The sequence below is a fragment of the Quercus robur genome, chromosome 6, assembly GCF_932294415.1.
Source record: "Quercus robur chromosome 6, dhQueRobu3.1, whole genome shotgun sequence".
Lineage (NCBI taxonomy): Eukaryota > Viridiplantae > Streptophyta > Magnoliopsida > Fagales > Fagaceae > Quercus > Quercus robur.
The window spans coordinates 18,257,875-18,273,732 of record NC_065539.1 but is presented as its reverse complement, the minus strand read 5'-3'; the positions used below and the strand labels follow the sequence as shown (position 1 = coordinate 18,273,732).

Below are 15,858 nucleotides of genomic sequence, written 5' to 3'. Positions count from 1 at the left end.
CTCCAAACAACCTGTGAGGGTACTAAGGTTGTCAATGACTCAAAGCTTCAGAGGCTCACTACAAGCTTTGAAGAGATAAAGATGGAGGAGGATGAGTCTTTCGATGAGTTCTATGCCAAGCTAAAGGACATAGTGAACTCAACCTTCAATCTTGGGGAAACCATTCCTAAACCCAAGATTGTGAGGAAAGTGCTCAGATCTCTGCCCGAGAGATTTCATGCCAAGATTACAACAATAGAGGAATCAAAGGATATTGACAAGATTCCTCTGACTCAGTTGGTTGGAAACTTGCAGACCTACGAGCTAGGGTTGACAAGAATAGACAAGTTAGGTAAAAGCAAGAGTATGGCACTGAAGGCCAAGAGCAGTGAAACAGATGAATCTTCTGATGATGAAGATTCCAAGATGAAGTCCTACATCACCAGGCAGTTCAAGAAGTTCATGAAGAACGCCAATGGAAAGGGTTTTGACAAGGACTGCAGGCAATCCAGTTCTTCTCAGTTTAAAGGCCAAGACAAAGGGAAGAAGGATGCTAAGGAAGGTGGTCAGTACACTGTTCCCTCTGGACTTAAGTGCTTTGGGTGTCAAGGGTTCAATCACATGAAGCATGAGTGTCCTACATACCTCAAGAGCATTGGGAAGAGCAAGGCACTTGCTGTTACCTTGGGCGACACTGAGCCTGAGGATGATTCTGACAATGAGGATGATGGAATCTTAAATGCCTTCGCGGCCACGGTCAATCCTATTGATGGGATTGTTGAAGATGTGGTTAAAGAAGAGGAAAAGGTGGAATCTAAGTTTGAGAAGATGGATGACCAAGATAACATCCATACAGCCTATGAGAAGTTATATAAGCTTTCTGAGAAGCATGAGAAATTATATAGGCTAACCACCAAGAAGCTCAGTGATGTGGAACTTGACTGTGAGGAGTTTTCCACAAAGTTTGATGAGGCCAATCAGACTATTGGAGCACTGAGATTCGAGAACAATTTCTTGGCTGAGAAGACCAAGAAGCTTGAAGCGAAGCTATTTCAAGTCAGAGCTCAATTGGAGAGGACTTCAAGCGCAAAGCTGGATGAGATGCTAAGCATTCAGAAATCAGCTTCAGATCGAACAAGCTTAGGGTAGGGTCTTTCTTCCTCTAACACTGCTTCTTCTAGTACTACTGTTTTTGTTCCTCCTGCTAATAATGTTAAAACTGAGAACAATGAGATTAAAACTGAATTAGCTAGTGAGAACTTAGATAAGGGTAAATCTATCTTAGGAGCACCCCCTAAACTTGAGAAGAAAGATGTTAAAAACCCTAGGGTTAAGAAGGCTAACTCTCAAAAGCCTAAACAAAAGAAGCAGCATCTCTGTCATCATTGTGGAGCTGCCGGTCATACTTGACCAAATTGCTACAAGTGGCTTGCCACTCAACAGAGCAACGACTTGATAGCATCTGGGAACCATAATCAGCTTCAATCCTCTCTCGCTCCCCTTAGTGATCTTCTCAAAGCCCTTATGTTCCTTTCGAACTTGAACGGTTTTAATTCTTCCCCTTCACCGCCGATTCAAGGGTTTGCTAAACGGAAAGGTTCTTCCAAGGTGTGGAAGGAAAAGGGCTCCAAGTGATTCTGTCACTTTTCTCTCTCTCTCTCTTCTTGTTTTTGTCTGTGCATTACTTATGTGTTTTGCTTTCATATTTTGAGTCAGTATAGTTTTTATGCTTTGTTTGATTAACATGTTTTTGGTTGGTTACTTTTCAGTTTTTGCTTTGTTTTGTTTTTCTTTATAAAAATTAAAAAAAATTGAAAAATAAAAAAAGTACAAAAACAGTGTGTGTTTTGTGTACAATGGTACTTGTGTACCTTGGATGGCCATTGAAACAAAGTCTTCTAAACTTTGTATCATTTGTAGCCTAGATGAGCATCTCTATGCATAGCTAAGCAAGTAAGCTTTGTGGCTCGTGTTTGTGATGAGTACGATTAAGTTGTCTCTTAAACTTAACATGCATATCACTCTTTTTGACGGGAATGACTAAGAAATCCTGAGAGAAAGGCATAAATAACCATCTCACCACTGTTGCCCACCAATCATAATAAGACACCTGTATGCTTCAGCATAGCAAAAGTACAGTGTCAATGACATTTGTGTGCTTAGGTATAGCAAAATTTAAATGCCAAATATCATTGGGTATTTCCTTTCTCTCTCTAATAAGCCCATGCATGATATGCTTAATAGAAAAATGTGCAAAGAAAATTCAAAAGCAAAAAGATCAAAAATGCTTTAAAAATGATTGCAAGTGTGTTTAAAACTGATGAGATTTCATTGAAATTTTGGGTGTGATCATGTTTAAGGAAGCGTGTTTAAGGAAGCTGTTCTACATTCGGTGGATGAGATTGCAAGCGTGTTTAAGGAAGCTGTTCTACATTCGGTGTGATCGACACCTGCTCGACACCTGCTATCTGTCGAGGTTTAAGATTTTCAGAATTTCAATCTGATTTTCTTGGGATCTGTGAATGTGTCTTTGGGCCTTCTTTTCTCCTAAACCTAGACATATAAAAGGATCAGTTTAAGGGCCGTCAAAGTGTTCACAAGTTGCACAAGCTTTGAGCAAACTCTATTCAAGCAAATTGTGACCGGAGACGAAGTTCTTGCCCTAATTCATCTTTTTCTCTTGAAGAAGTTGCTATATATGTGCACCATAGGGTTTTGTGACCAAGCATCTTCTTGATCTTCATCGTGTGGATGAATTGAAGAACTTTGCAACCAACAACCTTCTTAGTTGGTGATTGAAGTCGCATACTGGGATCCGCGCAATTGGTTAGTCACGTACTGGGAGTAGTGCATCTGAAAGGGGAACTATCACTACAAAACAAGTCCAATTGGGTATTGGGGTAAGGGTTCAACTGTAGGTTGGTAAGGTACTTGGATTCCTTTACTTGTAACCGCTTGTTGTGATAATAGTGGAGTTTCGGGAGTGGTGACCTGAAAATCACCCGGTGGGGTTTTTGCCGTTAGGTTTTCCCCATTTGTAAACAAATCACTGTGTCTTTTATTTTCCGCTGCGTATTTAGTTTATTGGTGATTTGTTTGTGCTACCACACTTTGCATGATAAATTGATTAATTAATAACTTGACTAATTAATTAATTAATTTCTATCACAAGGGGTCATTTAGTTTGTGGCCTATCAATGGATTAGAGTCAAAACAGAACTGGAATTCTGTTTTTCATAAAGCTCGACAGATACCTGTCTGTCGAGATGTTGTCGAGCAGCTGTTGAGCCATGGGGCTGGAACAGCTTCTTAAGCTCGATGGATAGCTAGCTGTCGAGTTTTAATGAACAACACTTCTTCAACTTGAATCTTGAACAAACTTGCATGTCTTCAACACTTGATCTTGAAACACAGTTTTTTGAAGTATTAAACACATCCTAGATCTACCCAAATACAAGTAAAGTGCATTTTGTCAAAGGATAAGCCAATTACATAAAATAGTGACATATGTTCCTAACAAGTGAATCACATATATCCTAACAATAAGTAAAACAAACTTATAAAAAGCCAATTTGTACTAGGAAAAAATTAATCTTCTCAAATTTTCATGTAGTCTATATATTGTGCTAAAGCATAGAATGTGCATTTTAGGGACTCAGAAGAAGATAAAATGGATTCCTTCAACATTCCTACTGACACACCATCTCCTTCTGAATTGAAATTTGAAGTTTTAAAATGAGGAGATTTCTCTATTGATCGCCTAGAGGTTTTTGAAGCCAACTGGAACATTTATGATGGTGAATTCAACACATCTAATGGATTTTGTAATGATGGATACGATGTTGCAAAGCATGTGAGAGCTGTGGTTGAACCCTTGCTTGTTACTCACTTTGGAGATGCATTAATTGACATGGTTTTTCATAGATATGGCAAAATTATTGATGATCACATTTCTAAAGAGAAGACTTAGTATATCAGTCTGACAATTTCAGTGACAAAAAAAAATGATGATTTCTATATTTAGGGAAAGGCTCACCTCCAGTTTGAATATCTCTAGTTTTCTCCCATTTTTAGGTAGATGAGTGACATGTGGAAAAATAAAACATCTAAAGGCTTAAAAAAGACACGCCAACCATAGTTTTCTCTCTCTCTCTCTCTCTCTCTCTCTCTCTTTCCAGTTTCCGACATCACGTTCTACTTTCTCTCTGTCCCCAATATAACCACTGACAAAACAAAGGAATTTTTCAAAGACGAAAAGTCAGAAGCACAAAATAAATAGATCCAACCGCCTCAGTGGTGGAGATTTTCCATGGCCATTGTTGGTGAATGGCGCATTGAAGCAATGGCTAAGGGCGAAAACAAGTGGATCGGTGGTAAGAAAATTTGAGTGGCACGTGGTAGCGCGTGAAGTGGAACATGGGGATCAAATTCCTGGGTTTTGCATATCGGAGGTTGGTTGAGGGATCTATGGTGTTAGCTTTGTGAAGGGATTTATGAAAACTCATAGATCTAAAGGGAGGCTCAAATTACTTATGGTTTTGTACTTGCAACAGCTATCACTTTTAATGGTGGCGAGGCAGTGGCAGAGACTTGGCAGCTTCATGGGTCACAGTGGTGGATTTATGTTGCCAGTGACTATGTGATTTGTTGTGAAGGAAAGAGGCAACAAAAAAAATGAGAAAGTTATGGTTTTTTTTCTAACCGTTAGATTTTTACTTTTCTACGTGTCACTCATCTACTTAAAAATGGGAGGAAACTGGAGATACTTAAACTTGCGGTGAGTCTTTCCCCAATATTTATATATAGCTGATTGAATAAGGTCATTTCATAATATGAATGACTTAAAAGCACTAGCATTGGGGGGTGTAAACACCCCCCCCCCCCCCCCCAATTGCTATTTTACAACCAAAATCCCAAAAAACATGCTCCATCCAGGTTGGCATATGTAAAAATTATGCCACCCGTGAACATTAAGTTTCTACTTATATAACCTACTGTTCACGGGTTGTATACTTAAAATCCATTATTTTAATCTCACTCCCTTCCTTCTCTCTTCTCTGACTCTCCCTCTTTTTTATCACTGACTCTCCCACTTTTCTATCAAAATTCTTTGTCTATCTCTCCCCTCTTCATTCTATATTTGATTTCTTTTTCCTCTCTTCTCTGTTTTTTTCTCAACTTTCTCTATCTCTTCCCTCTTCAATCTATATTTGATTTTTTTCTCTCTTCTCTATTTCTTTCTCAGCTGTTTTTGGTTGGTTTGAATCGGTGGTTATTGGGTTTAAAGTGGTGGGTTGTTTCAATGGTTGATGGGTTCGGATTGGTGGTGGTGGGTTTCGGTGATGGTTGTTTGAGTGTTGGCTGGGTTTCACGGTGGAGATTTGGTTTAAGTAATAGTGGAGATCGGGTTATGGGTCACGGTGGAGATCAGGTTTGAAATTGGGTTTTTGGGTTTCAGTTATTTCTCGACCTCAGTTCCAGTGGTGGTCGATATAGAGAGTAGTGGAGGCGTGGCTTGAATCGGTTGGGGCTATTTTTGTGTTTCAGTGGTGTGGATTAGTGGTTGGTTTTGTGGGTTGATTTTCGGTGTTTTGGTGATGGCTGAGTTTTAGTTTCATGGGGATTGTTGGCGGCGCTGGGTTTGTCATGGTGGTGCTGTGGCAGGTTTGGTGGTTTTGGGTTATTTGGGTTTGTTGTAATTTTTTTTTTTGGTGATTTTGGAATGGGTTTGTTGGGATTTTGCTGTGTTTATTTTGGGTTAAGCTTCTTGTTGATTTTGGTATAGATTTAGTTAGTTGATTTTGGTAGGGAAGGATTTGGTTACTGGGAGCACGGAAAGGAGAGGAAGACTCTCTGGTAGGCAATAGCAAACTTGAAAAAGTAAAGAGATAGAAAGGAAGAGAGAGAATAAAAAATAGATAAAGGAGAGAGAGAGAATTGATTGGTTTATATTATTTTAAAAAGTTGTAGGTAAAAATAGAAATTGGGATGTTGGGTGGATTGTAAAATGAGATAGTATAATAGATAAAATATGTTTTGAGGGTGTAAAATTGTTGGAAAATTTATTCCCCGGTTGATAGAATTAACAAGTTTTAAACCCAAGTTGTTAATTAGATTTATTATGAATAAATCTTGTTAAAACAAACAAACATCAATATCATATCAATATCATGCACAGTGGAAAAGTATATAAAACAAGATATGATGACCAAGGAAAATTAATGAAACAAACTAGGTTCACAGTAAATAACCTGGGGGGAAACCTTCCTGAAAAGCAATCCACTATAATAAAGAGAAGTTTCAGATTTAGTACAAAACATTTGTCTCTAGACTCTACAATCCATGTAGATGAACTTACAGCAAAAACCTTTTATCGTTTCAGAACCTTTGAACTTTTCAATATATGAACGCCACCCTTTTTGTTCGGATCCTAATATGTGACTAACCAATGATGCACGGCTCTCGGTACGTGACTAACACACCAACTTGAAGAAGATTGTTGGCTGTAAAGTTCTTCACTTCATCAACAACAAAGATTAAGAAGCACTTGGTTACAAAACCCTAAGGCATAAAGACACAATAGCTTCTTTCAAAGAGAATAAGGCACTCGTTCACTTTTTGCATATGTTCTCCTTTTATTCTTATCTATGACAGCCTTTAAAAGAAGCCTTATATATGTCTAGGGTTGTGAGAAAAGAAATCCTACACATACATGTCAGCATGTGTCGAAAATCAGATTTGAAAATTCTGATTTCATAAATCTCGATAGATACAGCTGTCGAGCTAACTATTAAGACCTCGATAGATATATCTGTCAAGCAGCTGTCGAGAATCTGTCTAGCTTTAATTAACATCTTTTCTTCATTTGTTTCTTGCTCCAATCTTCATGGCTTTAATACTTGGCTTGAATAACATGTTTCTTAAAGTATTAAACACATCCTAGATCTACCCAATTACAAGTAAAGTGCGTTTTGTCAAAAGATTAGCCAATTCTAAATGACATATGTTCCTAACATGATTCACATATGTCCTAATAATCTTCCCCTTTGGCAATTCGTGATAAAACCACAACAAACAAATTAACATATGAGAGAAGTCAAATCACTCAACTCATACTCACTTGCTGAATACAATAAAATCTAATCCTAACATAAACTCTTGAAAAACTTTGTAAGAAGAAAGTTCATGGCAAGAAAGACTTTGACAACCTATATTTCTGAAACACTTTAAACAAAACTCATTACGGCATCTTAGTGTGAAACAGAAATATAAAAAATTGCATACAATTAATAAGAAGCATGTGTATAAAGAGGAAAAAAAAAACACATGATGTGATAGGTAAAAAAGACATACATCATATATATATATATATATATATATATATCAAAGATAAGTACAATGTATGTAAACATGGTCAGAAGACCGATGTATAAGAATCTAAAAGAAGCTCCTAAAACAACAAGGAGGTAAACACTCCCCCTAACAAGATGAAACACATCTCTCCTTTACAAGGTCATGTATTTCTCCCCCAAACATGTAGAATCTTAAAAAGAAACCACATTTTCTCCCCCTTTTTGTCATGATTGACAAAGGGTACAAGAAGCTATAAAGCTTCACCCGAGAAACATGATCAAAGATGATCAAAGGGGTACCAAGAATCCATATAAATGCATGAATGTAATGAAACAAGATGCTATGGATGACAAGATAAAAGAAAGATGCAAAACATTTAAAAAACAATGCATGCAAGAGAATCTCGACAAATCGAGAAGCTTTCAAGCAGATAGAAAGTTTCTCGATAGATCGAGAATCTGTCGTGAAGCTATCGAGACAAAGTCCAGAAAGCTCGATGGATCAAGATTGCGTTAACTTCTATCGAGATAAGAAGAAAAAGGGGCTTGATAGATAGCAATCTATCAAGAGGTGTCAAGATGTTCAAAAACTGTTTTTCAAAGAAGAGAAAAACACAGACATGAATGCAATTAAGCATGCTACTCAACCAATGATCCAATCAACATTTTAAGCTCTCAAAAACATCTATCAATAAGAAAAATGCAAAGCATTCAATATCCAAAACACACACACTAAAAAAGTCTAACCAATTTTATATTTCAAAAACAAGTTAAGATAGTTTAGTGAGCATACATTAACACATGTATTCCTTGTGATGGCTAAATCACACTATACCTACACATATATCAAAAGTAGCAAAGAATATTGCGTGTTGTGTGTGAAAAACATCGCAATATTGCATAAATATGAGAAAATCACTTTAACTCACACACAATCATAACTACTTGATGGGGACTATCACCTTCAAGGTACATCTTATAACTCTCACATCTCTTAGAAGACATGCTTGCGAACATATATAAAGCATTTTGATTCTTTCTGCTTTTTATTTTTCTTTGCATATTTTCTTTTGTTAAGCATATCATGCATGGGTATATAAGAGAGAGAGACAAGAAATACCCAATGATGTAAAGTTTTTGACATTGCACTTTAGCTATGCCGAAGCATACAGATTTCATTTCATAATTGGCGGGCAATGGTGTGAGATAGTTATTTATGCCTTTCTATTAGGATTTTCTATTCCTTCTCGTCAAAAAAGAGTGATACAAGTGTGAAATACAAGAGATTACTTAATTTTACTCATCACAAACACAAGTCACAAAGCTCACTTGCTTAGTTGTGCATAAAGATGCTCATCTAAGTTACAAAAGATATAAAGTTTAGAAAATTTTGTTTCAATGGCCATCCAATGTACACAAGTACCAATGTACACAAACACACGCTATTTTTGTATTTTTTTTAAATTTTTTTCTTCTTCTTTTTTTTAAACAAAACAAAATAAAAACTAAATAACCAAACAAAAACAGACAAACAACATGAAAGTATAAAGATAGATGCAGATGCATGAAAGCATGATTCCAAAAACAGATAAGAAATCAAGTAAAGAGAGTCATATTATAGATAGAAAGAATTAAAGTAGAGAAAAAATAGAAAAGACAATTAAGTCTTAGGCTCCTTTCTCACCTACTTTAGCTATGAAGATGAAAAAGCACGTGTCCTAATATGTCTACTAAAGGACAAAGAAGAATTAAAATTCTCCTAAAATTGAGTTAAAAAGTTCAAAACTTTTAATAACTCTCCAAACAAAGGTATATGTCTTTGAGAAGAAACCTGTGACCGTTTGGACACTTACTTTTAAGGATACAACTTAAAACAATTAGAACGAATGTGTCCAGAAACACCACAGTGGTGACAAACATGAGGTCTAACAAAGGATTTAAAATTAGATAAATTAGTTTTAAATTTCATACCTTTATCACCTTTCACAAATTGGGGCATAAAGACAGTCTTTGATTCTGAAGCCGTGGAAGATGAGGGTCTAGAGGAAACAACATATCCTAAGCTAGTCTTATCAGAACTAGGCTTTTGAGCACTCAATACCTCATCAAGCTTTGCACTAGACAACCTCTCTATTTGAGTTCTAGCTTGACTAAGCTCAACCTTGAGATTCTTGACCTTCTCTTCTAATAAGGTGTTCTCCACAACAAGAGTCTCAACTAACCTTGTAGTCTCATCTAGTTTGACTAACAGATTAGCTTTTTCAGTTTTTACCTTATTAAACTCTTTTCTACAAAGATGAGAAGTCTTTTCAAATTTTATAAATTCAGTGCATAGCTTGTCATAGGCTTCCTGAATGGTTAACTTCTTGGGTACTTCATCATCAGAAGAATCCTCACTGTCACTAGCACTCTCCACAATCACCTTATTGGTTGTGGCAGCAAAAGCCATAAAGTGACCACATTCATCCACATAATTATCAAAAGAGTCATTCTCAATATCACTCCAGGTAGCAACCAACCCTTTATCTTTTGACTTCTTGGTCTTTTCCTTTATAAGGTAGTTTGGGCACTCTATCCTCAAATGACCAAAACCTTTGCACTCATGGCATTGGATAAGGGGTTTCTCATTCTTGCTCTCCCTTGAGGATTTAGATTTCCTAGGAGGTTTTCCCTTATCCTTTTTCTTAAATTGAAGAAGCTTAATAATCTCATCAACTATGAAGGTTAGATCCTCATCCTCATCATCCTCTTCATTTTTGCTTTCATCTTCATCCTCATCTTCAGAGTCATCAATCTCTTCCTCTATACCTATAAGAGCCAAGTTTCTACTCTTTCCACCTTTTCCCATTAAACCTAATCTCATCTCATAGGTTTAAAGGTTCCCTACAAGCTTAGTTAAAGGAATTTGATCAATGTGTTAGGACATATGTGATTCACTTGTTAGGAACATATGTCACTATTTTATGTAATTGGCTTATCCGTTGACAAAACGCACTTTACTTATATTTGGATAGATTTAAGATGTGTTTAAATACTTTAAGAAACCATGTTTCAAGATCAAGTGTTGAAACTTTCAAGTCTATCCAAGAAAACAAGCTGAAAGTGCAGAGTTACTAAAGCTCGATAGCTAGCATGTGTCAAGGTTTAAGAAGCTGTTTCAACCCCGTGGCTCGACAGATGCTCGACAGCTTCAATCTGTTGAGGTTTACAAAAACAGAATTTCTGATATGTTTTTCTTGGAATCCATAAATGTGTCTTTGAGCCTTCTTTTCTCCTAACCCTAGACATATAATAGGACTGTTTTAAGGGCCGTCAAACAGTTCACAAGTTGCACAAGTATTGAGCAAACTTTGTTCAAGCAAATTATGACCAGAGACGAAGTTCTTGCCCTAGTTCATCTCTTTCTCTTGAAAAAGTTGCTGTGTACATGCACCGTAAGGTTTTATGACCAAGTATCTTCTTGATCTTCATCGTATGGATGAACTGAAGAACTTTGTAGCCAACAACCATCTTAGTTGGTAATTGAAGTCATGTATTAGGATCCACGCAATTGGTTAGTCACGTACTTGGGAGCCGTGCATCGAAAGGAGGAATTGTCACTACAGAACAAGTCCAATTGGGTATTGGGGTAAAGGTTCAACTGTAAGTTAGTAAGGTACTTGGAATTCATTTACTTGTAACCGCTTGTTGTGATAATAATGGAGTTTCAGGAGTGGTGACCTAAAAATCACCTGGTGGGGTTTTTGCCGTGTAGATTTTCCCCATTCATAAACAAATCACTGTGTCAAATTTATTTTCCGCTGCATACTTAGTTTATTGGTGATTTGTTTGTACTACCACACGTTTGCATGTTAATTTGATTAATTAATAAACTTGGCTAATTAATCAATTAATTAATCACAAGGGGTCAATTCGTTTTTGGCCTATCACAATGTCCTTCACTTCTTCAATGGCAGTGATCTTGGCATGGATTCTTTTAAGTAAGGACCTAAGGATTTTCCTAACAAATTTGGATTCTACTATAAATTCTCCAAGGTTGAAGGCAGAATTCTCAATATCCTTAAGTTTAGCATAGAAGTCATCAAAGGTCTCATCCTCCTCCATCCTTATTTCTTCAAAACTACTAGTGAGTCTTTGAAGTTTCACAGTCTTTACTGTCTTGGTACCTTCATAGGTGGTCTCAAGAATGGTCCATGCTTCCTTGGCAACTTTCGTGGATGATATTTTCTTGAATTCCTCATTGGTCACCCCACAAAACAAAGCATTCAAGGCCATACTATTGAAATTTGCCACTTTGATTGTTGCTTCATTCCAATCCATTGACACTTCCTTTGGCTTAATCCAGCCAACTTCAACAGTTTGCCATATCCGTTCACCTAGAGCCTGCAAAAAAACTTTCATACGAACTTTCCAGCATGCATAATTAGTGCCATCAAATAAATGAGGAATCAAAAGAGATTGTCCACGATCCATGACAATGGGGGTCAAGGATCACACTCAGGAAATTAATCCAATCAAAGTGTACCACTCTAATACCACTTGTTGTGATATCGGTTGATAGAATTAACAAGTTTTAAACCCAAGTTGTTAATTAGATTTATTATTAATAAATCTTGTTAAAACAAACAAACATCAATATCATGTCAATATCATGCACAGTGAAAAAATAAATAATACAAGATATGATTGTTAGGTTCTAAAGTCTTAGGATTTTATGTATTTAGAACTCTAATTTGTATTGTTGGCAAACCATGATCAAAAAAATGTTTTAGAAGTATTTTAGTCCAACTCAAAGTTGTGATTTTATGTAAAGTTGGAATCGAGTTAAAGCAAGAAAGTATTGTGCCTTTCGGCTTGGCTCGATTGATCGAAAGACAGGCTCGATCGATCGAAGTTCGGGCAGAATGTTTTTCTGTAGAATTTTCCAACTCAGCCCTAGTTATTTTAAAACATTTTTAGGGTTTCTTATTTGTCCTAAGTATAAAAGGAAAACCCTAACCACGTTTTAGTGTTGCTCATAATTGCTGTTTGTGTAAATCTCTTGTGAGATCTAGAGGAGCTTTCCTTTACACAAACTTAGGGTTTTCAAAGAGAAGATTTATCTACACCTTGATGATCAATTCAGTTGCTGCCTTTGAAGCTTAAAGAAAACACAAGCGGGTATACTTGTATCTGGTGGTGAATACAAGAAAGAAGGAGTCCGTGGATTTGGAGCTTCACGTGGTCGTGTCAGTAAGTTCTACTGGTGGGTAGCAATAAGAAGTCGAGCGTGGGGGCTTGTAAGTCTTATTGTATGAACTTCGATTATTTCAAGATAGTGGATTCAAGTTTACCTTGAGGATAGCTAGGTCAAATCCTCCCTAGGTTTTTACCGGTTTGGTTTTCCGGGTGATCATATCTTGTGTTATTTATTTTCCGTTGCTTTGCATAATTTGATCTTTGTTATTGTAATAACCTAGACTTGTTTAATTGGACTAAGTAACAACTTGGCTAAATTATCTAGGTTAAATCAATTGTTTTAAGGAGTCTAAAAACTATCAAGTGGTATCAGAGCAGGAAGCTCTTTTGTTGTTGATCCTTTGATCACTGAGTTGATCCTTGACCCCTGTTGTCATGGAACACGGACACTCCCTAGTTATTCCTCCTCACTTTGATGGGAATAATTATACTTATTGGAAAGTAAGGATGAAAGCATTCCTGAAATCCATTGATGAGAGTGTGTGGAACTCCGTTGAATATGGATGGGAGAAGCCCACTACTATTGTTAGTGAGTGGGAAACTTCTCAAAAAGAAGCAGCTGCATTTAATAGCAAGGCTATAAATGCGATCTTTAACGCTGTTTCTATGGAGGAATTTAAGAGAATCTCCAATGTTGAGGTTGCTCATACTGCTTGGAATATCCTCCAGACTGTGCATGAAGGCACAAAGGCTATCAAAATCAATAAATTGCAACAATTGACTTCTAAATTTGAAAGCATTAGGATGTCTGATGATGAATCTGTTGATGAATTCTATGCTAAATTGAATGATATTGTTAATTCTGCTTTTAACTTGGGTGAAATCTATGATCAACCTAAAATTGTTAGGAAGATTCTTAGATCTTTAACTGAAGACTTTAGACCCAAGGTGACTGCCATTACTGAAAGCAAGGATGTGGACTCCATCCCTGTTGATGAATTTGTAGGATCTCTTCAATCTTATGAGTTGGATCTACCCAAAACTACCAAATCAAAATCAATGGCTCTTAAGTCAGTTGATGATGTTGAAGGTGGTGGATTTGATGATGAGCTCTCTGCTACAGAGATTGCCTACCTTGCCAAGAACTTTAGAAACTTTCTCAGGAATAGTAATAGAAAGGCAAGAGGCACAAACACTGCAGAACCTAGAAACTTTAGGAAGCATGATCCCACTAAGGTTAACAACAACGATAAACCTAGAGAAAAAGTAGGTCAATCTTCCAATAATTCCTTGGGCTCTCAGTGTTTTGGATGTCAAGGGTATGGACACATGAAATCTGAATTTCCTACCTATTTGAAGTCTAAGGGTAAGGCTATGGCTGTAACTCTTAGTGATGGTGAAGTTTCTGATAATGAGTCTGATTGTGATGAGGATGGAAACTTCATTGCTTTCACCGCTACTGCTATAGTCGATGAGAGCATATCTGTTGAAGAGAACCCTTCTAATGGGGAACTCTCTGAAGATGCAGATCTTCAAGAGGCCTATAATAAACTTTGCAAAGTTGCTGCAAAGGACGCTATGAATGTTGAACTTGGCCTGAAGAAAATAGAATCTCTTGAGCTTGAAAAGAAAATTTTGCTTGTTAAACTATTTGATGCTAATGAACTTTTGAACAATGTGAAAACTGAAAATATGCTTTTGCTTGATAAAGTTAAATCTTTGGAACTTGATTTATCTGTTGCTAGATCTGCTAATCTAAACTTGATCAAATGCTGAGTGTTCAAAAGTCTTCTTCTAACAAAACTGGATTAGGTTATGTTGAAAGCATCTCTGTGTCTGCTCCCCATTCCACAAAATTTGTTCCTTCATATTCTTCTTCCAAACCTTCTGTGAGTGAGATAGTGAGTGAAACTGTCAAACCCCTTGTGAGTGAGGTTGTTAAACTCTTAGAAGGTTCATCATCTAGGAAGATTAGGGTTGATCTGAAAGAGTCTAAGTCTAAGAAGCCTACCCTATCTAAGGACAAGACACATGATAAGCCTGCATGGGTTTGTCACTTTTGTGGAAAGTCTGGACACATTCGTCCAAACTGTTACAAGCTGCAAGCTGCAAAGAAAGCAAACAAACCAAAAGTACCTGTGCCTCAAGCACTTGATCCTATGGTACTTATTGGTGATTTGGTAAAGACTTTAAACCTTTATTCCAATCCTGGAGTTGGTAATCATTCTCATGTGAATAAGAACTCCAATGCTCATGGTGCATCTAAAAGGTTTTGGATGCAAAAGACTCGAACTAACTGAGTCCTTTTGACATGGTCCTTGTGCTTCATTGCTCTACCCTTTATGACCATTGTTCTTTGGTTTTGTTTTTGTTTTTCTAGGATCTGCATTGCATAACATTCATGCATTTCATTCTAGGTGTTTTTTTATATAATAAATAAATTAAAAAAAAAAAAAAGAAGCAAATTTTGTTTTGTACTATTCTTCTTGGTTTTTGAGAACAAGGTTGGTCAATTTATTTTCACATAACATGTCTTTTGTACCTTGTTTAGCTTTGATGAGCTTACTTATTGCACTTTACTAGTTGAAGCTTTGTAGTGCATGTTGTGTGGGAAAGATGTTTATAGTTTTTGATTATTCTGTCTTAATCTTGAAGTCACATGTTTTTAAATGTTTGACTTGAACTTTTAGAGAAAGGTATAAATAACCATCTCACCACTGTTCACTAGCCAATCATGAACACCTTAGTGCATATCATAAGATTTTGTACTCGAGAAAGTGTAGCACATGCACAAAAAGAACATAAGGTGAAGCCTCGATTTAAATTACTTAATACTTAAAATTGGTGTGTACTATTAGGCTTGATGCCAAACTCACATGACTTAAAATTGGTATGTATATTATGAGGCATAAATACAAGAAACTTACATGATTGCAAGCTTATGATCTAGGAGATGTGGGAGTTATATGATGTAACTCTATAGGTGATAGTCTCTTTTAAATTCTTTGTGATGAATTTTGTAGACATTGTGATTGATTGCTATTCACATATCACCTCACATGTATCTCAAGCTTTTGTTAGTTGCACACACTACACAAGTTACTCTTTGCTAAACTTTGTACATGTTATTGTGTATGTTTATGGTCTGACCAACCAATTTTTGCAAATACTTTGAATTTTGTGCAAAATTAATTTGTTGCTTGAAAATTTGTGGAGAATGCAAGAAATTTTGTTTTAGGGAATTTGGGCTTAAAATTCTTGTTTTGAAAATCATATCATCTTATACTCATGCATTTTGTTCTTATATTTCAATGCTTTGAGTTGATTCTAAATTTTTTCAAAAAAAAAA

The 15,858-nt window shown here is 36.4% G+C and overlaps 1 pseudogene; it reads left to right on the top strand.

Moving 5' to 3' along the window:
* The window catches only part of LOC126689936 (S-adenosyl-L-methionine:benzoic acid/salicylic acid carboxyl methyltransferase 3-like), a 39,841-nt pseudogene extending 35,838 nt beyond the window's left edge, over positions 1 to 4,003 (top strand).
* The last annotated feature ends 11,855 nt before the right edge of the window (positions 4,004 to 15,858 follow it).